We start from the raw sequence: 23666 nt of genomic DNA on the forward strand, positions 1-23666 counted from the left end.
CTGGGGCTCCGTGTCAGGCGGACCGGTTTTCCAGGCACAGGTGACGGCTGCTGGTGTCGGGTCCAGCTCTCAGAGGTGCTGGGGTGGGCGGTCCAACTGTCCGGGCGCGAGGGGCAGCTGCTGGTGTCGGGCCGGGCTCTCGAAGCTGCGGAGAGGCGCCTGCGGAGAGAGGAGGCTGCTGAGGCCCCGTCACGGCTGGGGCTCTGCTCGCCTGACCATGGCTCATCTCCTCTCGGCCCTGGCCATCCTGACCTGCCTGCTCTGCACGTGCCGGGAAGGAGACCTGACCCTGGCAGACCGAGGGGACCAAGGCTGGGCACGGCACTGCAGGCCCAGGAGAGCCTCCTGTTCTCCTTTCTCAGCGTGCCTGGCAGAGACCAGCACTCGGCTCCCCTGCCCATCCCCGACCAGACAAGGGGACAGCCTCGGCTCTCTGTTCAGTGAGGCGCTCTCCATCCTCTCTTCAGAACACGTAGCCAAAGAGCTACGTACCCCTGCACAGACAAAACCCCTGCCCGTGCTGAGAACACGCACGCTGGCAGTGTTGGGGTGCAGATGGGACAGACTGACTCCCTTTCTCCAAAGCAAGGCCGATAGCTGGGAAGGTTCCTCACCACGGTCTGAGTTGCTGGGACACCTTGGCCGAGGTGAACGCCTGGGATTTACGGCATCACCTAAGAGGGTGATTTCTGCTGGTAGGTTCACTGCTAGGGAGCTGTCACTGCTGCGCTTCTCACTTTCTATGGCAATGTCATCCCTCGTTGTTTTTCTTCCTGACCTTGCTCTGCCTACGTCTGTTGCTGGGCCTGCTCTTGTCGAGGCAGGGTCACTTTTAACTAACGCTTGCCGCAGTAAGAACGGGTTTCAGAAAAGAGTGCCCGTGAATTGAGAGGCCAGTTAAAACACCTCACAGCAGAAATCTCAGTAGAGTTTGGCCAGCAACTAACTCGGCACGCCAGAATACCCTGCCTCTAAATGCTTCATGGCTAAGAGCAGCCATCTCATACAGAAGTTTGGCAACCCCCCCCCCTCCCAACAACTCACTGTTTTCTCTTCCTCCACAGACAGATCCCACAACACAACACCATCCCAAGCAGCATGGAGCCCAAGACCGCCACGGCGCCTTCTATGCAGTACTTCTGGAAATCTTTAGGATCTGCAGCGTTTGTGTTTCTCTTGCCGTCCACGCCTGGAGGAACAATTCTGTACGTTAGTGTGTCCTGCACGCTACTGGTAATCTCACGGGAGGTCTGACATTGCCAGGAAATGTTCTTTCTCACTTTGTTAGCATCTCTGAACCAGTGACCATCCCGGGGCTGCAACGTTTCCTCGGTTTCAGCAGAAGCAAAGGAAACTCCCAAAGCCGTTGCCAGTCAAGGCACTCTGGAGGCTCTCTTTCTCCTCTCAGCTTTGCTTACACTCTGGGATGGCCGTAATCCAGTTTTCCCGGTGTCATGGGTTTGCTCCCCCTTCTTGGTGATCCTTCACATTTGCACGCAATTTCTTTTGCGCTCGCCCACCTTTGCTTTCCAAGGCTTGCTAATGCTGCTGCCCGGAGGCTCTCTCTGACCCTTTGGGACAAGTTGTCCCACTGAACAGAACTCACGAGGCCAGATGGAGAGCACGTGGGGGAGCGCAGCTGTTTGACCAGTCGCCCCTTTGAGTGAGGCAGACAAACCCCATCCCTGCGTCAGGGAGTGCCACCCCCAGCTCTCCCTCCCCAGGGGACCCACACCCCAAGGGGATGGAGTCAGGCCCTCTCGGGAGACACCTGAACCTCGCGCTCCCTCTTTGCCTTTTCTCCAGCATGGGCACCGCTTGCATGCCCCCAGTTTTCAGGACTTGTCTCCCACTTATGGACCCCTGCAAGACTGCTCAGTACCTGGATTCTTGCGAAAAAATTCATATATCCCGGCGCGGTGGGCTTCCCCGGGGTTGGACAGCACTGCCAAGAACACGAGAAGGGTAAAGCTTCAGCATGGCTCAGGCACAGAGGACGCAGAAGGGCGGTGCAGGTTCCCTCTAAGCCCGTGCCCGAGCTGCCAGTGCATCCCTTTGGACCTCAGTTCACAGGAGGGATCCCCCCGCCTCTGTTGTGCCTCGGGGGACTCACGGCAAGCTCTGGGATGCAGGCATTGCGGGAGGTACATTCGATTAAGAGTCGTATTTCCCATCATCTGCTGAGCGTGGTTCAGATGGCCTCGTTCCCAAAGGGCAAAGTTCTGAAATACCTGTGAACTGGGTGTGGTGGGCGGTGAGCATCTCGCTGCATCCAGAGGGTTACGAGTGAGTGTCTCTCTGGCGCGCACTGATGGCAATAACCTCCACACCCCGGAGGTGACAGGCGTCCTCAGAGAGCCCTTCCTGGCTTCTTTTGGAACACTTGCTCTCTACGAATACTCTGGCTGCTGACACGATGCGCAGTAGCGGGCACCAGGGGAAGAGCCTGCCGACACCCAGTGATTTTGATTTATGACACCGGGTGACCGAAGGACAGCAATTACCTGGCACGCCTGTTGATTGAGTTGCCCCCGTTTTTTCATCAGAGACTGGCACTGCGTGACTGCCTCCTTCCTGAAGCGCCTCCTTCTCCACAGTCTCGCCGTCCATCTCTTTAGAAAGAAAGTGGGTCAGTTTAATTAGAAGTAACCGTTCCTCATCGGGACCACGCTACCTTCAGGAGGCAATGCTTCTCAAAATACATTAGTAACGCTCAGAAACAAAGCCTGGGCATTTGGGGGTGCACCTCCTCACTAGTCCAAACAACGTGTCAGTCATGGAGAAAAACTGACGCGCTAGACACTTTCCAGTTTACCAGGAGACAGCAAAGCCTGACCTGCTGAGAGACCAGGAGACGTGGCACGTGACCTTCTTGTTCGCATTCCGCTTAGTGCATTTTTGGCAAACTGCACGGTGATGGTAAATTACTTCCCCCCTCAGAGAGGACAGGAAGACGCTGTAGCCAGCTCAGCTGGGGAAAGAGCCCTTCTGAGAAGCGCTTCCCATCATGCCAACTCCATCACACGGTAAGGGTAACAGACACACATGGCGGACTGAACCGCAAGCTCTTGCAACCACGTTCTGGGCACTTTCACAAGTGGCAGCGAAGAGCCCACCGTCCCCCAAAACAAGAGGAAAACCACAACCGAGTTTTCTAAAACACAACTCGAAACAGAGAGCTAAACCACCCGAGACTGAATTCACAGCCCTTCATTTTAGCTGCCTTCAAGTTGGGTGTCCGGCCTCAAGCTGGGCGTCCAGCTTTCACCTGTCCCTGACCCCGAGGTGTCACCGAGAGTCCTCAGATATCAAGGAGAACAACGGGGCTGGACCGGGCTGTGAAGCCGGGGTGCGCCGATCCTGGCCAGGGCATGCCTGCAGCCCCGGCAAAGCCTGCCGGTCTCAGCGACCCCACGCTGCCTGCGCATCCTCTCTGCCGCCCAAGGGCACCCTCCCCTCTGGCGACTGGCAGGGTGCTGGCCCTCTCACGGCTTATCAGGAATCAGCTCCTTGGCAAGTCCCTCACGCACTCAAGGTGTGGGCGCTGCCAGTTCCTGCCAGCTGGATAACAACGTCTGCCCAGAACAGCTCTGGCCAGTAACGCTGTAACTGGGGCAGCAGCTGTCCCTGCGACTCAGCTTGAACCACAACTGGCAGCAGAGACTCTGGACCATCTCTGCAGCTCGCCGGCGCCTGCAAGGCGTGAAATTGAGTGTCACCGCAGTGAGGCTCTGATCGATCCCTTCCTGCTGTGTAGGCTACGGCTTGTCCATACATGCATCTAAAACCTCAGCTTCCCAAGTCCTCTGGTGAAGAGAGATATATACCCACCGTGTGCTGCTTTGTCCAATCCCTGCAGGATTTCCTTTAGGACTTCTGATGACCGCTGGGAAGATTTGCCCATTTCAGCTTTATGCTTTGCTCTTTGAGGACCTAAACGGAAAGTATAAAGTCAAATTTCTCACAAACAAAATATTGAAAACGAGTGCTTAGTCTGCGAAGTCCGTCGAGACTGACTACTCACCCCTGGGATGCCAGGTGAGCTCCAGCGCAGGATCCAGCCGAGAAGTTGGAAAAGCCCTCCCTGTACCCACATCTGCAACCAAACACCCATGAGAAGTTTCCATCGTACGTTGTGATATACACCGTCATAACTGAATAGCAGAACATATGAGGGGATCACGTAATGACATGGCACACACGATGCAGGTCTATGTTCTCACACCTGCAAGAGATGCCTCGCTCACATTTGGGCTTTGAGCTGGCAGCTCTCAAAGGAAGTAAAAAGCCATGACGTACCCGTGCGATCTCCCTGCGCGTCAGCCCTGGAACCCAGCCGGGAAGCTGGATATCCATCGCCTCCAGCCACGCCTGTAAACAAACCGAACAGAGAAGCTCCCGTGAAGTGTGTCAATACACTTCTTCAGATCTGAACGGCAGCGAATGCAGTTCAAACACGGGGTTGCTCCATGGCACTCGTCTCTCCCTTCCACTCAGGAGCATCGTGCAGACAGTTACTGGGTGCCCGGACCGTGCCGGTCTAAACCAAACCATGCGCGGAGCTGTTGGGAGAAAGGACTCCCTGGCGTCTAAACTCAACCCCAGCAAGCCCGCTGGCTTTGCAGCAGGCACTGGAAGCAGCGCAGGGTCGGAGAGGCTGGGAAAGAAGGCTTTGCAAGGCAGAGCGCTCCGGGACACATCACTGAGCCTGACCCATTCCCTCTCTGCTCTTCTGCATGTCTGAGCATCGGCCAAGGACATACGAAGCTAAATTTCATCTGAACAGAATATTAAAACCTACATGCTCATTCATTCAAGTGACATACCTGTGGGATCGCCCTGAGGCTCCCGGACAAGATCCGGCTGAGAAGCCGGGTGGCCATCACCTCCAGGCACAGCTGTAACCAAGCACGTTTCCATTAGATGTTGTGATCTACTTCTTTCTCAGTGACCTGCAGTGACTGGAGGGGGTCAGGCGATGATGTGGGACCCAGACGCGGTTTGGAAAAAGCTGCAGAGGGGCCTGGGTGACCTGTTGGCTGGCACCTGGCAGCTCTCCAAATACTGTTTCCAGGCCATGGGCAACACCCCTCAAGGACCGGATGGACAAACATACGGCCCCTCGGGGATGTCTTACTGGGAGATCTCTACTGTGCACAAAGGAAGCCCACACGAAAGCACTGGAGGAAAAAAACGATCATTCACACGTCTCGTGGAGAAGAGCCCGCTGGCCAGTGCAGAGTGGAGCCTGCAGCATGGCACATCACAATGTTGCACAGCGGGGCTTGTGACATCATAGCCCTGCGTTCCCAGCAGAGCCATTGGGAGTGGTTGCAACATCCCTGGAGGTATTTAAAAGATGTTTAGCCATTTCACTTAGTGATATAGGTTAGTGGTGGACTAGGGAGTGTTAGGTTAACGGTTGGATCGATATTCTTAAAGGTCTTTTCCAACCTAAACAATTCTATTATTCTACTGTTAATTAAGTACTATCAGCTCATCCTGGTGCAAGTATCAAGACTTCACGTACTTTGGCTTTGTCACCATCCCTAAGTCCTTGGACAAAGTTTCTAAATTTCTCCTTTGCATCTTCACCAGTTTCCACCTCGTGAGTGCTGCCTTTTTGTCCTGGAGCTCAGTCACTTAAGACAGGCAGCCTTTTGAGTTGTTGGAGAAACCTTGTGGATAATTGGAGAGATCATTCTTTTCCTCGGAGGATGCTGTTGTGACACCCATCGGATTTCCCGTGCTCCTTCACCCTTCAGAGCTTCTTCACATAGCAGCACTTTTACATCCCATAGTTCCGAGTGCATCACTCTTCTCCTCTGGAGAGCTGTCCCAGGTCTCTGGTCCTCCTGGGAGTGCACATTTTGGCCGCAGCACCTCAGCTCTGATACTGTAGTTCAGCACAGAATACTCGCAGAGAAAACTTAGCAGTAATCCTAATAGAAGTTCATTGTAAGTTGAGCACTTAGTGCTGTAGTGCGTTTTTCTGCAAATAAAGCAAGCCCTTGTGCCCTGTTCTCTGCAGCATAGATCCCTTGGCCACAAGACAACCTCAGCAGCATAGTGTCACACAATAGCCTGGAAGAAACTCCCACTCCCTATGGGACACTATTCCTCCTGCATGGCATTGCCTGTAGCTAGGAGTGCAGCAAAAATTCTCATGAAAACAGCATTTCTGTTTGTACTGTAGAGATCATGAAAAGAGTTGTTTCCCTGTAAGAAAATCCTATAGTAGCTTGAATGCCCAAAACAGGAGACTGTCTTCCATGGATGGGTGTGATATAGTTTGCCGCTTTTGGGTTGAAGGCCCATTCAGTGCTATCCCACCTGGGCTTCCCATCATCTACAGAGACCTAGGATTATCTGCATGATTCTCTCTTTATAGTGTGACCGCTAATTAATAGCATTTTAGAAGGTACCTCACAGAAGCTGAGTGCCTTTCTTACTGGAATTTTTATAAACAAGTGCCTCCTGGTGAAAAACAGCGTCTTAGCATCTTTGAACGCACCTTTGAATGCAGCCCCTATGGTCCCGTGGGCTAGTAATACTGTAGTTTGCTCAAGTAAGCCCTGGCTTTATCCAATCCAGTGCTGGTTGTTCTCTTCCAAGCCTGCCTCAAAGCTCAAAGGCGTGGGAGACCGTGCTGTTTGTAACTGAGGGTGAGACATAGAGTATCTCAGATATAACTACATGTCCACTCACTAAATGTAGCAGTTATCCCACAATATCTCTGCTGCTTCTTTAGCTGTTCCTGAATAGCAACAGCTCATCTTAGTGCCGTTGAATTCCCTTTTGATTTTTAATTGAATTTTGATATGAAGCTTTGCTGTGCTTGGAAGAAGCTGTCCTTGAAGACAAGATGTATCCACGCATATTGTGAAAGTGATTGTTCTCTTCCTTGACTGAATCATCAAGGAGTGAGTAAAGACTCCAGCGTGATGTGCTTTCTGTTCACGCAATGCCTGCAGCTTTGGGTAGAGAAGGGACAGACCTTATCTCTCTGATTGCATCTGATGGCTGACGCCTCTGACTGAAGGCATCAGTCAAAAGCACACAGGCACAAAAATCTTGTTTTCTGCTATGCTCTCTGGGGTGCCTGTCCTGCACTTACCCTGAACGGCAATTGCTTTCCTCTATGTCCTCTGCTGTCCCTGAGAGCCCTGGCACCTCATGTGGTTCTATGGACCTGGATTTGACCATCAAATTGGTTACCATCTGCCCTGAATTCTGTTACGAAATCTGGGGATGACCATGAAACACCTGCCAGTGTAGTCAGTGGAGATCTAGTAAATTCTAGCTGATAGAGAGAGAGCTAGCTTTCCCTATGGCACATGACTCCATACTGTCAGATGAATAATCTATATGCCACCCTGAACATCATGAGTAGGGACAAGATTAGTTGCCCTTAATTTGGACATCTACTGTCATTTCAGTTAACTAAACAAAATCCCCAACGACTTCCGAGAACATGTCCCTAGATATTGCCCTGTGTCTATGAACTGATCCATTTGAGTTTGCAGGTACCTGCACGTATCTTTGACCACTTCTCGCACCTCACATACCACCAGGTGTTTGGGTCTGAACAGCTCGCTCCTGCCTTCCATCTCAATTAATTGGCATGGGAGCTGAAACAAGGATCTCACACGCGGGTGGCTATTATGTGCAGATCTGAACTGAGCCAAGAGGAATCCCGCCTCCTGTGGGTTTGTGGCATATATGAGAGGAAGTTGAGTCACCTTCCAGCCCAAACAGAAACCCGGGATAAGATGCCTCGACTGACTCAGCTGCATCTCTTTCCTCAGCAGTAGGGGTAAAGAAGATCCCTGCTTTGCACTGCCGGGGTGTCCTCCTTAGAGATGGGAAAAGAAAAGGTGATTATAGGACCTAACTCTGTTCCTGATAAGTGAAACGAGGCTGCTATAAGTAAGTGTCTCTCCCCGGCTGAGGGCGGGAACATCAGTGATTGCTTCAGCCTGTGTCACAGCAGGTTCCCCTGGAGCCCCAGGGAAACCTGGAGGGAGCTCAGAGTGGGCAGAGAAAGTGCCACCTTGGGATGGTCCTCTGCTGCTGAGCTGGGCTCCTGGGATGGAGGGAGCTCGTGGCAAGCGGGCAGCACTGCAGAGAGGAGACAGCTCTGCCCAGGAGCAGCTCCTCTGCAAAGCACAGCAGGGCTGAGGGCACTGTCTGCAGGCATCGAGGGGAGAGGAGCGAGGCAGAAAGGTTAAAGGCAGTCAGGAGTGAGAGGACAGTTCACTGGTGGAGAAATCTTCACAGCCCTTGACACGGTAAGTGTCTGGGTGCAGGGCAATGAAACTGTAGTTCCTGGAAAGATCTCCTGAAGCTCGCGCATCCCACAAACTATGAGATCTTTCAGGACTCTCACAGTTTGTCTAGTGTAGAGGAGAAGGAGGTGCTCCAGAGCAGGGCTTCCCTGCTGCACCATCAGAGGGACAGGGCACGAAGGCTGCCTTCTCCCAGGGACGGCTGCAAGGGTGTGCAGCCATGGATGCCCAGGGCTGTCCTTCCGAGCAGGGTCCCTGTGCCCCAAGAGGCTGTGTGCTGGGGCAGGGACTCTGCTGCCTGCCAGCGTCAGCACTCATCCTGCCTGGGGAGCTCCCCACGGTGCTGTGGGGAGAAGCTGTGAGTGGAAGAAACGACCCCTGGCAGTGCAGGGTCCTGCTGTCGAGACGGTGCTGCATGGGTCAGGGCTGCTCACAGCTCCAGACCACTACAGGACATTCCCGGGGACTTTTCAAGAAGCACATCAAGGCAGGGGCTACCTGAAAGGGAAGGATCCTGTTATTTCAGTCTTCTACTCTGGGTTGTCTAGGTGGGCAACATGATGTAGAAATTAATCTCTCATTTCAGGAGGAGGCACTGAAATTCCAAATCTGTTATTCTTAGAGCTGAATAAACCAGGGAGTATCAGAAATCAACACTCTGTGGCTTACAGACAGCATCACTATCACTTTTCCAGCCTCATCAGGGTCGGTCTGATGTTCCCATCAGAGCCTGCACACACAGACATGCCCCTGGGCAGTGCTCTGTTCCCAGAAGGTGTCCGCAGGGCAGAGCTGAGCACATAATATGTGGGATGGGGTCTGTGGGCACTGACAGGGAGGAGGCATGGGGACAGAGAAACAGCTCCTGGCAGGGACAGCTCCAGGCAGCAGAGACATGGGCAGGGGGTGGGAGGAAACTGCAAACAAGCACTGGGGTAGGCTGCATTCAGACAGCTCTCTTTTGGTCCTTTATGGTAGATGTCTTCTGGGCATTGTCTGCTGGGCAATGAGCTGACTCTTCCTTTAGAACATTCTATCTTCTGGACACCTGACTGACTGCCTTGCCTGTGCTGCTGGGCTTGTGAGCTGCCCTCCAGAAAGGCATAGCTGTGCTGTAGGATCCTAGGGAGTACTGAGCTTTCCCTTGGACATCAGTACTCTCCTCTCAGAGGCCTTTGCTTCTCTCTGTGAGGGGTCATGTCCTGCTCTCTCATCACAACTCCACCTCTGAGCTGGGAAAGAGAAGAGTTTGCAGAGCTGCCCTTTGAAATAGGACTCCCCTGCTTTCATCAGAGTCCAGTTGTTTGGGTTTTTTGGGTTTGGTTTGGTTTTGTATTTGTTTTTTAAATGAGTAATTTATGTGTGAATTCATCTCCGAGGCAGCGCAAGCAAAGGAGCAAGGCAGCTGGGTAACAGACTAATGGACACTGCAGCTCACCTGACTGTACTAAGCCATGGAGGGCTGAGCCCTTTTGCCTTTCCTGTCTCAAGACTCTTCACGTTTTCAGTCATAAAAAAGGAGTCTATAACTTCGTCAAGGGGAGCGAGGGGTGGGGGGAGGTGCTGATCTTCTCTCTCTCAACTGGCAATAGTACACAAGGAAATGGTATGAAGCTGCATCAGGCGAAGTTCAGCTTGGACATTAGGAAAAGATTGTTCACTAAGAGGTTGTTCTCCCTCAGCAGGAGTATTGTGCAATTTTTTTCTATCTTTCCCTCTTGTCCATGCTGCTTTTGATCTGCACCTCACACTCTGTGGAAGCGAGGCAGTTTCAGGTGCAGCTCACAAACCAATGCTGCAAGTCTTACCACACAGTTGTGTCCATAGGACACAGCCCATCAGCCTGTCTGAACTTCTGGGTGTCTGGACAGTGCATTGTGTGGGCCTGAGGAGTGAGCACTCTGTGCTCTGTTTAGTTTTAGCACATCTAGGATTTTTCCCTGGCGTGCTCCTGCTGGAAGTTGCAGACAAGCTCATCGTCATTAGAAGTGGCTAACATATGAGTTAACTTGTGAATTTCAGAAGCTGTCACCCCCTCTCCCATTTGCCTGCTGCTATAGAGTAGGGATGACTCCTTATGAGCTCATAGGAAGAGCTGTGCTCCTTGTGCACATTTGGTTAGCACAAATCAGACCGCCAGCCAGGGAGATATATGAAGGTCCTGAAAGGAAGGGGAGAGACATATATGTTTGGAATGGTGTTTGGGGTGCAGAGAATGGAAAGAGATTTTGTCAGAGCACTTCTAACTCGTGAGTGTGATTTCTCCTTTGGCAGTACGTCATGAACAAAGTGATCAGCTCTCCAACAGCAGCTTCATCACCAAGTTCGTCCTCCTGACACTCGCAGACACATGGGAGATGCAGCTCTTGCACTTCTGGCTCTTCCTAGGCATCTACCTCGCTGCCGTCCTGGCCAATGGCGTCATCATCACAGCCAGAGCCTACGACCACCATCTCCACAATCCATCTACTTACTCCTCATCCTCTCCCTTCTCGACCTGTGCTCCATCTCCACCACTCTCCCCAAAACCATAGTTAATTGCCTGTGGGAGAACAGGTGCATCTCCTACTAAGGGTGTGTGGCCCAGCTTATTCCACGTCAGCTATTTTCTTCTCACTGTCAATACCTATGACCGCTACATTGCCATCTGTCAACCCCTGCACTATGGGACTCTCCTTGGCAGCAGAGCTTCTGTCTGCATAGCAGCAGCTCCCTGGGTTAGTGGTTTTTCTCAATTCTGTGCTGCTCCCTGCCAATACCTTTTGCATACTACTCTACCAAGGCAATGCCCTGGAGCAGTTCTTCTGTGAAATCCTCCACATCTGAGCAAGATCACTTGATCAGACTCGTAGGTCAAGGAAGTTGGTCTTCTTGTGCTTAGTGCCTATTTAGCCTTTGGATGGTTTATTTCCATCATGCTATCTTGTGTGCAGATATTCAGGGCCGTGCTGAGGATCACCTCTAAGCTGGGACAGCACAAAAGCTGTTCCACGTTCCTCCCTCAGCTGGCCATGGTCTCCCTATTTTTCAGCACTGCAGTCTTTGTTGTCTGAAGCCAGCCTCCATCTCATCCCGATACCTACACCTGGTGGTGGCTGTTGTGTTGTCGATGGTGCCTCCAGCAGCGAACCCCTCATTTACTGTATGAGAAACCAGGAGATAAAAGATGTGCTTAAAAAAGTAATTTCATGGAATTTTTTTAATACTGATAAAATTACCAACTCTCCAGAAATTAGTCTCAGAGTATCTGATTCCAGCTTTTTTTGTTTGTATTTTTACCATTATAGTCATCTTTATTGCTGTTGTTATTGTCATTCATGGTTATGATGTTCCTACAAAAATGGTTGCATTTGTATCACAACATTTGAGGCATATAACTATACAGTGTCACCTGGTGCCAGTGTAAAAGTATGTCTAACAGTGGCTTAGAGCTAGTATCCTTCATAGAAATTCTGTAATGAAAGAGTTTCTCCCCAATGCAGTGCTTTCATGCTGAAATCTGTCTCCAAATAAGCCTTAGGACCTGTTCCTCTTATGAACATCTCCATGTATTGAGGAGAAAAAAAAATCTCAAGCCTGTTTGTGTCCTTTTAGAGACATAGGATTGGATTTAGGAATCGTCAGTCGGAGTCAGGTGAGATGGTGAGTATGACTGAGAAGCATACTCAGAGCTTTCACACAGGAGACATTAAAGACACTCATCTAACAAAAGCATCTGGAGCTGCCTGGACAGCATGTTTGTTGGCCATGGTTAGCATGTTCCTGGGATTGTGTTGGGATGGAAGAGGTTGGCAAAGATGGGGTTTGGCTCGTTAAGCACAGGACATGTGCAGACCTTCTCTGGGCACTCGCCAGTTCCTCCCCACCTATCTAGAGCAGGAATCCCCACAGAGCGACACACTACTCCAGGTGTGGCCACACAATGGCTCATTGGAGGATGACGAAAACTGAAGATATCCTTATGGCCCTGCTTCTGCTAGTACAGCCCCCTGCAGCTGGCCTTGTTCATGGTCAGCATTCATGATTGGCTCATATGGTGTCCTTCCCAGTGCCAAGGCCCTTCTCCTCAGGGTCACTGCACATCAAGTCATGTGACCGCAGGCCCTGATATATGGGTTTCCCCCCAATACAGGACTGGCCCCTTCTCCTTGTAAAACTTAAGACGTTTCTTTTGGCTCAATCCCAGATTTTCTCAAAGTCCGCCCCAGACAAAAGATCCATTAGGTCAGTTCTTAATGGTTGTACACAGATGGCTCAGTCTGGTTGTGGTGACCCATCTTGTGGTGACAAGATAGTACAATGATGCATTGCAGGACAGTGGAGGAAACAAAAGTTGTTACTATTTTTTTTGTACTGATTAATGTAGGAATTAGCACAACCACCATGTTAGAAAGAATTTTGTGCCCCCATAGACAGGGCACAAAGCAAGCAACGCCAGGACCAGTGGAGAAAGAGCAGATTTGTGCTATTTTAGAAAAATGTATGAGGATGATTAGAGATTACTTGGGAGGCGGAAAGAGGGAAAAGGAAAATAAATTGTTTAGCTCAGGATATGGTGATGTCTCTTTCAGGTGACCTGCGTAGCAGCCTTGAGGCAATGACTTGAGTGGGACCAAAAAAAAAGCCACAGCTGACTGGACAAAACTTACGTCTCCTTCATTTTGTGGTCCTGGGGAATCTGATTGTTCTCCCCGTCATCACGGGAATATCCTTGGTGGAAGGAAATACACAATCACGAGTTCTAGCAGGGAACTCAGGAGGTCTCCAGGCGAAGCAAAACCACTGTCACTGCAGAAAGGGAAAAGAGGGTTGGGCTGCTTGCATGTTTGGCTATGTTAGTGTAACATGTATACATATATATAGAGAGAGAGCATCGTTTCCACCAAGAGCTGGTCCTGGAATTTCCTCCTTCTCTCAGCTCCGCCATGCACAGACAAGCATGCAGAAACATAACAAAAATGGCTCTCTCCAGCACATGATCGCAGAGCCATTGAGTCTCAAAGGCAGACGTCTCCAATATTCTCTGTGCTTCCTCTTCTTTCTTGATGTTAGTCAGGAGCTCTTTACTCATCCATGCCAGCCTCCTGCCACCTTAGCATGACTTCCTGAATGTTGGGGTGGATAACGAAGACATGATCCTTGGCCATCAAATAACTCTCTGGAGAATCCACCTGGCCACAGACGTTCCCTGGTCCAAGGTTATGAAAACTTAGCTCCCTAAGTATTATGATCATCAGTCTTTGTCATATGAAATTGTATTAACTTCTTAATATATAGTTCACATTGTTATACTGATTTATCATGCTTGAATAAGCAAACTAAAGGACACCAGCTCATCACAAGGGCCAGAAGAACAGCCCTGCCCTGGAAATAGTTACATTGCTTCTGGAAAGCTATCCATGAAGGATAGAGGATACCCCGGACAACCAAGATAATGCCCTGTTACAAGCCCCTCTACCACACTTTTGAAACCAGCCCAGCGGCTGCTATCATATGTAAATAACCAGCACAAGACGAACTCCAGGGATGTCTATGAATAGACAAGCAGCAAGAATGTTGATGAATGTTGGCGCTGCAGAAGTATAGTTTCTTTAAGAAGTTTACTACAGTTACTAATCAGTATTGTGAGGTAATTAGTGCTTAGTCAAATTGTGTTGTACTTGAACGATTGAACACTGTAAGAACCCTGTGTGAAACCATATTCGGCGTACCCCAGTTTGGCTGGGACACCTCATGCACATAACTAAATATTTACTCTTGTAATTCTGTACTTTTGCATCCTTGCCTTTGTACTCTGTCTGCTCGGGCCTTTTGCAACTTTTTGTAACACAAATGACTGACTGTCACCACTGCAGTATGGCAAGGTCTGTCCCTTTTCTATTCAGTAGATGTAGGGCAGTCCAAGAACACAGGACAAATCGGGAGTGGGGGGGTGGGGGTGGTGGGGGTGGTGGTGTCTCCACTCATGTGTGTACAGTGTGAAACTACTGGCTTTCCTCTCCACTACCCCTTAATCACCACTTTGATAACACAGTCAAAGACCAGACCAGCAGGTCTGTCAGCAGCACCTTGTCTTTCCTAGAGATCATGTTCAGCTCCTCCAAAGGCCTCAGGGCTAGAAGAGACACCGCTGCAAAAAAAGTTTCCTGCCAGGGTATGATTTCCCATCCCCGTTTTTCTCTGACCTTGGGGACAGCAGGGTTTGCTCATTCTGTTTTTATCTGATTTCAGCTTTATGTTTCAAGATGCCATCCACTCTGGCATGTCTCTGCTCTGAAGCAAAGCCTTTGCACACATGAGGACTTGAGGGGTTGGTACCAGGTTTCAATAGCACAAGTCAGAGCTTGGCACGGAGCCACAGCTGAGGTTCTACACCAAATAAGCAACGCCAAATATGCACCGATGACCTCAGAAAGAGGTAGAACCAAACTGAGTGGGAGCCTGTGCTTTTTGACATCCACACAGTAACTGCCAATGCACAGTGGAACAAGTCACACAGGTTGGTTTGCGGCAATGGTTGGTTACAGGCTTTTCAGGTGAGACAGGCTAGAAGGATCTGGGTTCCTGTCCCCTCAAACTGAAGTAGTTAACGATAAATGGAATTCCTCTATGAGGCGAGTGACATATTTGGTGAGCCCTTGTGAGTGAGGGTCAGAGGAGAAGCCAGTAAAAGTGAAAGCATGCTAGGAGATAAAGAACCCGAAATCAGGCTGAGGAAGTGGGCGGTTTCTGGAATGTGTTGGGAAAATGGCTTAGCAGAGCTGCCACTTACACCAACAAGGGTAATGCAAAGCTTGTCAGGGATGTGAAGATTGGTTTTCATGACCCTGAAATAGTTAGGTCCCATCTCCCAAGGGGAGTGAGGAAGGAGAACAGAAGATAGCAGATGCCAGAACTCAGGGGATCATTTTGGCCTATGCTGGCTAGTTTCAGTGGGGAATCCAATGGTCAGAAGCACTGAAGGGGAGCAGAGCTCAATACTGCTGGTCTTCAATGACAAAATTCTCCAAGCTCAGCAATGGTCCAGATAAAAATTCAGCTGAAAGAGCAATGGCATCATAATGAGCTGTTACATGAATATTTAAACATACTGTGTGGCCACTGCTGAATTTCTTAAAAGCAGGTGTAGATAGATGTGAGATACTCTATGTCCTCTTTGACTCAGTTATCAACAGCAAGGTCTCCTGTGGAAGACTGGCTGGCTGAGCAAGGGCATGTCAACATAGAAATGATAAGTCAGCAGGATCTCAAGAAGTGGCGAAAACAGCTGGTGTGAGAACTAATAAAGTGCAAGGACGCACTGACCTTGTTTACTCCGGCATAAGGCCGACAAGGGAGTTGTGGTTAGCAAAAGGGAACGGCAGCTGGAAGAAACAGAATGTTGGGAGAAACAAGATGTGTATGTAAAGGCTGGCCTTTAGGCTACTAACCAATAAGGAGCTTGGCTTTTGTAATATGTATGAGCTAATTAAAGAACCTATAAAGTGTGATGATTGTATTTTAATAAACGAAGTCTGCTGATCCCTCACATTGAGTGACTGCTCCTTCCCTCTGCTTTGGCGAATGGCACGACATTTGGCGCCCGAACAAGGGACCCGGCGACCCGATAGCGGAGTCCGGAAGCCACGGCCAGTAGAGAACTAAAGTGCGGTCCTGTAAGCAGCGCAGGAGGTGAAAGGGATATTCGTCCCCGCACCCGGGAGCACCTAAAGAGGCTGTCCCGCCAGCTACGCGCTGCCGAAGTCTGCAAAGGCTGCAATAGCGCGCTCTTTAAAGGTATGAACAGGCAAGCGGCGTATAACTTGCTCAAATGCTTCTTAGAGAAGCGGGGCACAGAAGGGGTAGATTTAAAGAAGGAACTCACTGACCTGTTAGAGTATGGGGTAGCCCGGGGAATTTTTTCAGATCCTAATACGGACTGATAACGGAGCAGTCTGGCCAACTGCCTCCCAGTGAGCGACCGCTATCATGGAAACAGAGGCGGCAGCTGTGTTGCTCGTAAGCATCCTCTCCAAGAGAGGGATCGAGACAACGGTAAAACAATTATGTGCGTTGATTAGGACAACGTTGGGGACATTTTAAGGACAGTCAAACTATTTTTTCTGACCTTGAGTGGCGAGAGCTTGGCAATACTATGTGGGAGCAGACTACCACGGGGGATGAAAAGTCAAAGAAGGAGATTAAAACAGTGCGGGAACTATGGAGGTCTGTGTCAGAGACTTTAAAAGCCATGAAAGCTGAAAGAAAGGTGGCTTGTGCAGCCACTCAAATGCTAGCCCCAGAACCCTTGCCTGATAGACCGAAGAATACAACATCTGGACTGTTTCGGTTCTTTGGGCCGTCTGCAGTCCGAGGTATGTCGGGTACCCCCAAACGAACTGCCTTGGAAGCCAAGTATAGTGTTCTGGGGGGTGATGGCGCTTCTGAACTGCTTGAAACGTACCCTCCGCTTACGGACTGCAAAGATGCAGAAACTAGCGGTAACGGGGCCCCTCTTTCACCTGAGGCGGTCGCGGAAGAGCGACAACCCGGAGAGGAGGAGCGGCTGGTTCCGTTAACCCCTCCGTGGCCAACAGCCCCGCCTCTAGGAGTCTCTTCAGGTGCGTCTACTCCACCACAGGGTGACAGCAAAGAACAGAGTATGGCTGGGACTAATGAGCTCCTGAAGAAGGTGGTGCAACAGTTACAGGACTTAACAATTACAGCCCAGAGGGGAGGGATGGAGCACCTGTCCGGGGCATCAGGGGAATCCCTACCCCCTTGCCTCTCTGGACCACCAGCGACGGTTCAGCCCAGACGCTGGAGCGAAGTGGCTAGAGACGCTATGCTGGACGGGCAGTGGCAAGCGGTATCCAGCTTGGGGGCGAGTGCTTTTCCTGTGCTGCAAGAGAATAACGGCAATAAGTGGGCACCTCACGATTGGAAAGTCCTTCAGCAAGCAAAAAACACTGTGTCCCAGTATGGGATAAAATCAGAAGCTTCACGTCAAATTGTAATCTGGATTTTTTCGGCTGACCTGATGTGCCCTTCTGACGGCCAAAACCTTATGTGGCTTTTATTGTCACCTACGCAGTATTTGTTGTGGGGGTCGGAATGGTCACGGCGGGCGGCAAGTGCTGTGGCACAGCATCAAACGCAGGGGGATCCCCTCTATGGGATTACCGCGGAAATGATAACGGGGACGGGAAGGTTTAATAATATTAATGCTCAGTTGGTTTTTCCTATTGTTTTGTTGCAGTTGTCTGCCAAACTGGTGCTAGATGCCTTTTTAGCCTTACCCGGTTCGTCCACTCCATCCTTTAGTTCTGTACAGCAAGGTGCCACTGAAGCGTATAGTCATTTTGTCGATAGCTTGTGGGGGGTGATATGTGGAAAAAAAAAAAACCAAAAAAAAAAAACCCCAAAAAAACAACAAAAACCAACAAACAAAAAAACCAAAAACAAAGAGTGCCTACGGTGTGTACCATGAGTATTGTGTCAGTGTTACCATTGTGATAAGAAGTGGTGGGCCCGGTGCACGCGCGCACAAAGGTGATCTGAAACTTGCTATCTGAAAGAAATAGTGCTGTATAGAATATTAATAACCACTGGACACGAAATACAGTTCACGAAACTGCCAAATTGATTATTGTTTGTATAAAAAATAAAAAAATATTAAAAAAAAAAAAAAAAAAAAAAAAAAAGAAAGGCAATTCGCCTAGAAGAGAAAATGTTGAGCCAGGCAGATGTGATTGTAATTGGGCTAATCTTAATAATCCCAGGGTCGGCAACTATACATCGCATTAACCCAAGGGAAAATATGTGGGTAACCTGGGCAAATAAAACAGGACAGCCCGCGTTTTGCCTTTCCCTCGCCTCAGCAACTGAGCCGTTTAGGACTTGTTTGTTAGGTATGCCTGGATATAAGGAAGGTGACTTTGCCAGGTTCAGTACTGGCAGTTGTACTAATGTGACTGCAACTAGCAACTGTAGTGCTAACTTGATAAAAGGATTAAATCACTCGCTACCCTGGAATCCCCAGGAGTTGGAACTATTAGGGTCGATGCGAGTTGGAAATACATCTAAAAATTGGATTCAAACATGTTTTATATTTGGGGGACCCCTACAGACGGGTATCCACTTCTACCAGGCAAGAAATTGGACAGGGTGGACTAATGTCACCTCTCACGCATCTTACTACAAGTATCAGGATGCGGGCGATTTTTGTGGTACCAATGACAGTGGTGCTTTGTCTTGTATTAAACGGTTAATAACACGTATATCTAGTGATGCTTGGCTAGCCCAAAATAAAAACGGGGGAATTGTGGAAGACTGGCTGGCTGAGCAAGGGCATGTCAACATAGAAATGATAAGTCAGCAGGATCTCAAGAAGTGGCGAAAACAGCTGGTGTGAGAACTAATAAAGTGCAAGGACGCACTGACCTTGTTTACTCCGGCATAAGGCCGACAAGGGAGTTGTGGTTAGCAAAAGGGAACGGCAGCTGGAAGAAACAGAATGTTGGGAGAAACAAGATGTGTATGTAAAGGCTGGCCTTTAGGCTACTAACCAATAAGGAGCTTGGCTTTTGTAATATGTATGAGCTAATTAAAGAACCTATAAAGTGTGATGATTGTATTTTAATAAACGAAGTCTGCTGATCCCTCACATTGAGTGACTGCTCCTTCCCTCTGCTTTGGCGAATGGCACGACAGTCTCCCAGGCCTCTGTGCATTGAGGCAGGACTCTGGAGGATAACAGCCAACGGAGCATAGGCATCAACTCAGGGGCACTTGAGCATTCTCAAATACTACCAGTCCCCTGGTCCGGAACGGCTGCATTCAAAGATGCTGAGAGAGCAAGACAATGTCCCAGTGAGCCCACTCTCTATCATATTTGAGAGATCATGGAAAGTGAGAACATTCCCCTGGAAAAGCGCAAATGCTGCATGCATCGTTCAAAAAGGCCCATAAGCTGAGCTTGGGGAGCAAAGGATGCTTAGCTTCACTTTGGATGAAGAACATGTCCCCAGTGCATGGCCTCTTGGATTGCCTTTCTGGATGTGTGACTAGATGAACCCAGGACTGATCGTGCCTGCTCACCCTCATTACTTCCAGGATGAAAGGGCTGCATTGGTGGATGAGGGGAGAGCAGTGTCATTTACCAGGACTGCGGCAAGACTATGAATACTATTCTGCCCAGTATTCTCTTTTCCAAGAACAAACAGGCCGGAGAGATGGGGCAACAGAAGCCTCACGATATTCAAGAAGAACAAATCCTAAGTCCTGCCCCTAGTCTCATGTACTCTTTCCAGTGACAGTGATTAGGGACTGCCTGTCTAGGTTGGAGCTCTGCAGAAAAGTTTTGGTGGTCCTACACATGGGGGCTTTGATAAACAGTCACATAAATGGAAATAATTCAGTTTGCACAACTTAGTCCAGCACTTAAAATTAGGCAGGATAACTCCCATCCCTAGCAAAGATTACACATAAAATGAAGGGGGTCCCCTGCAGCTGGCCACATCTGGCCTTAGCATTTTGAGCACCCTCTGGGCCAGGCTACAGGTGAACTTCAATGATACGGCTATGGTCTGGACCTCTGTCTATCAACTGGGGGTTTGGCACTTGACAGCTATGGTGTTATGCCATTACGCACCCCATAAACATTTGGCCACCTCCAAAAAAAAAGGATGGTATGAGGCAAGTGCTACCAATTCTGGACACTGCGTGACAGTAAACAAATAATAGTGAGATCGCTCCATCTTCTCCTGGATGCATTTAGATATGAAATATAGACGTGAACTGTATTAATATAAAGACGTCCTTGGAATAATGATTCTCCAATCAAAGTGTTCATAGGACATGTATTATTGGAAACAGCAGCATAAATCTAGATTTACATGGGGGAGAAAATTTTTTCATTAGCTTGCTTGTTCATGTTCAAGGCCAGTGAAAAAGGGCCACATAAAAGTTCTTAAAATTAAGCCTTTTTTGTGCACATGGAACAAATATGCACACAAATGTAAACATGTACTAAGGTCTTTGTATTTATGTTTCTACTTTTGCTTAACATCATTATTCAGGGTTTGATTCTTTGGCTGTTCTGTGCTTTTGTCTTTTTCCCTGCTGATTTTAGCCAAGCCCAATCCTTCCCCATATCATGCTGAGCCTGTGGTCTTCCAAGCTGTAATGATGTCTCTCTGTCATCACTGGCTGTTGCTTCATACACAGAGCTTTAGTTTTCTGAAGGTTTGCCAATGCCTGTGAGTTCCCTACCACCTTTATGCTTCTTAAAATAATGTTCCAGTGCTCCTCTAGCACCAAACGTATAACAGGCTCAGACTTCCTTGAATCCTCTATTTCTCACTGAACAGGAAATCTTCCTTGTCCTGTTTCAAAATAAAATTCAAGCTATTTCACTTCACCATGATACTTCCTCCCCCTGTATTTCAGGTCTTCTTCCTGTCTTTAACACACTGACTACTATATACACAGCATTCTCTCCCTACGCTTCCATGTGTCTCACAAATCCTTCCCCTTATCGGGGTAGGGGGTGTGTGGAGTTGGCTAAAGGGATTCCTCACCAGCGTCCAAGATAATGCCCCAAGATGTTGCCCTCTCTCTCAGCATTGCTCCATTAGAGCTTTCAGTTACCTGCATGTATCTTGACCAACTCTGGCACTTCAGATTTCACCAGGTGTTTGTGTTTGAGTAGAGTAGCTCACTCTGGGCCTGCATCTTCCGTAACTGTCATGGGAGCTGAGACAAGGAGCTCACATGCAGGTGCCTATTTTGTGCTCACCTTAACTGAGAAAAGGGGAATCCCTCCCTTCTGTGAGTTTGTGGTGGCATGGGAGGGAGCTGAGTCCCATTCTATCCCCAGGACTGAAAAACACAGATTGGTCATGAATTCCTTTCCTCAGCATGGGTAACAGAGGTCTCTCTCTCTGTCACTGTCTAGGTGTCCTGCTTAAAAACCGGTTTGATGTCATGGTTTAAAATCAGCAAGCAGCCAAGCACCACACAGCCGCTTGCTCACCACCCCCCACCCCTCACCCCCCCACCCCCCAACACCCTCCCCCCCCCGGGATGGGGAGAGACTCGGAAGAGTGAAAGCGAGAAAACTCGTGGGTTGAGATAAGAACTGTTTAATAACTGAAATAAAATAAAGTAAAATAGTAATAATAAAAGACTATACAAAGCAAGTGATGCACAATGCAATTGCTCACCACCCACCGACCGATGCCCAGCCAGTCCCCGAGCAGCGGCCCGCCCGCCAGCTTTCCCCAGTTTATGTACTGAGCATGATGTTACATGGTATGGAATGTCCCTTTGGCCAGTTTGGGTCAGCTGTCCTGGCTGTGCCCCCTCCCAGCTTCTTGTGCACCTCCAGCCTTCTCAGTCCGTAGAGCATGGGAAGCTGAAAAGTCCTTGACTAGCTTAAGCACTGCTTAGCAACAACTAAAACATCGGTGTGTTATCAACATTGTTCTCATACTAAATCCAAAACAGAGCACTGTACCAGCTACTAGGAAGGAAATTAAGCCTTTCCCTACCGAAACCAGGACATCTGACCTAAACTGTGAGTAGGTAAGCTTAATCCTCACAATACGGTAGGGCAGAACTGTACTCTGGAGGCCACAGTGTAGCCCCTGCTACTCACAGCACATTCAACAATCAAACAGTGGAGGTTCAGAAAAGGACAAGGAAAAATGTGCTTCCAAAGGGGGGGAATTTTGGGTATTTCTATGACGAACATTGAGTTTTATTCCAAGTTGTTTTTTTCTAGCTTGTTCATGAGTTTTTTCCTTGGATAAGTCTCCATGACCAAAGAGACCAAATGTCCAATGGGCGCTCCATCACCAAGTTCCTCCACCTGGCATTCGAAGACACATAGGAGATGCAGCTCTTGCACTTCTGCCTCTTCCTGGGCATCTACCTGGATGTCCTCATGGCCAATGGCCTCATCATCACGGCCATGGCCACTGACCACTGCCTCCACATCCGCCATGTGCTTCTGCCTCTTCAACTTCTCCTTGACCTGCACTCCATCTCAACCACTGTTCCCAAAGCCATAGTGAATTCCTTTGGGGAATGCAGTACAATCTCCAACTCAGGATATGTTGGTCAATTCTTTTTGACTCTTTAGTAGTACAGGACTACTCTCTTCTCAATATCATGGCCTAGGACCACTACATTGCAATCTGCAAACTCCTGCAATGTGGGACTCTCATGAGCAACTGTTGATTGTGTCCACATAGCAGCAGCTCCCTGGGGCAGTGGGTTTCTCAATTCTCTTCTGCATGCTGCCAACATATTTTTTTAATAGGTCTCTGCCAGGGCAATGCTCTGGGCCAGATCTTCTGTGAAATCCCCCAGATCCTGAAGCTCACATTACTAAACAGGGAATTTAGCTTTCTTGGTTTTAGTGCTTTTTTTAATAATCTTTTTTTTTTATTGTGCTTTGTTATGTGCAAGTATTCAGGGCTGTCCTGAGGATCCCCTCTCAGCAGGGACCGCAAAAGGGCTTTTCCTCACGCCTGCCTCACCTGGCTGTGGTCTCCCTGTCTATCAGCAGCACTATGCTTGTCTGAAGCCACAATTTTTAGCTTTTTACAATTCTTTGTGTTATTGCTTTCTTTTGTTTTAATATTCTGGTTGTTGGGGATTTGGTATCCTTTTTGTTCTTTTGGAAAGAAAGTATTTTCCAGAACACTTTGGATATAAGACACTAATATCTTCTGCTACAGGGACAGAGACACCTGGTGCCATTATAAATAGCTTGGAACCTCCTGCCCAGGCTCCACCTGCAGCTCCTGATGGTCTCTCGTCTCCCACAACTCCTCTCGCATAGCTGCTAGTTCCAGGCAAGCACCTCAGGTTCACTGCTGCCCCTAAAAATGGCAGTGGATATCTGTGGTGAAAAAAACTGAAGTCTGCCTGGAGAGATAAACAACTGTATGCAACATTAAAAAAAACCCCCACCACACTACCAAACAAAAAAAAATCCCAGGCACCTTTTCATCAGTTGAAACAATTGGTTGCTTTCAATAAAAGGCAGTGTTTCCCACTGTGCCAGAATGGCAATTTGCAGGAACTGCATTAACTGCAGAAGAAATATTGATCTCCTGCTATACTTGTACTTGCAGTACTCTGTCTGTTACACTGCATATTTATTCTCCCTCATCGTTCAAGTGTTCCCACCTGTCCTAATAAAATATTCACATCTGAGGGCATATTTTTACGAGACTACCTGCACTTCTGTTCTTCCCATTGCTCTCCACATTTCCCGCATTTGCTCTTTTGTCATTCAGGAGCCTCCTGACTACGTGGTTGCTGCTCTCAGCTTCAGGGTTTTTTCTTGACCATCTCTCTCAGAAGTCTGATTATCTCTTTAGTCAA

At 49.0% G+C, this 23666-nt stretch overlaps 1 pseudogene; it reads left to right on the forward strand.

Annotated features, from left to right (window-relative positions):
• The first annotated feature begins 10638 nt into the window (after positions 1-10638).
• LOC143170441 (olfactory receptor 14A16-like) lies at positions 10639-12894 on the forward strand (annotated as a pseudogene).
• Positions 12895-23666: the final 10772 nt, after the last annotated feature.

The sequence above is a fragment of the Aptenodytes patagonicus genome, chromosome 24 (assembly GCF_965638725.1).
Source record: "Aptenodytes patagonicus chromosome 24, bAptPat1.pri.cur, whole genome shotgun sequence".
NCBI classification, from domain to species: Eukaryota; Metazoa; Chordata; class Aves; order Sphenisciformes; family Spheniscidae; genus Aptenodytes; species Aptenodytes patagonicus.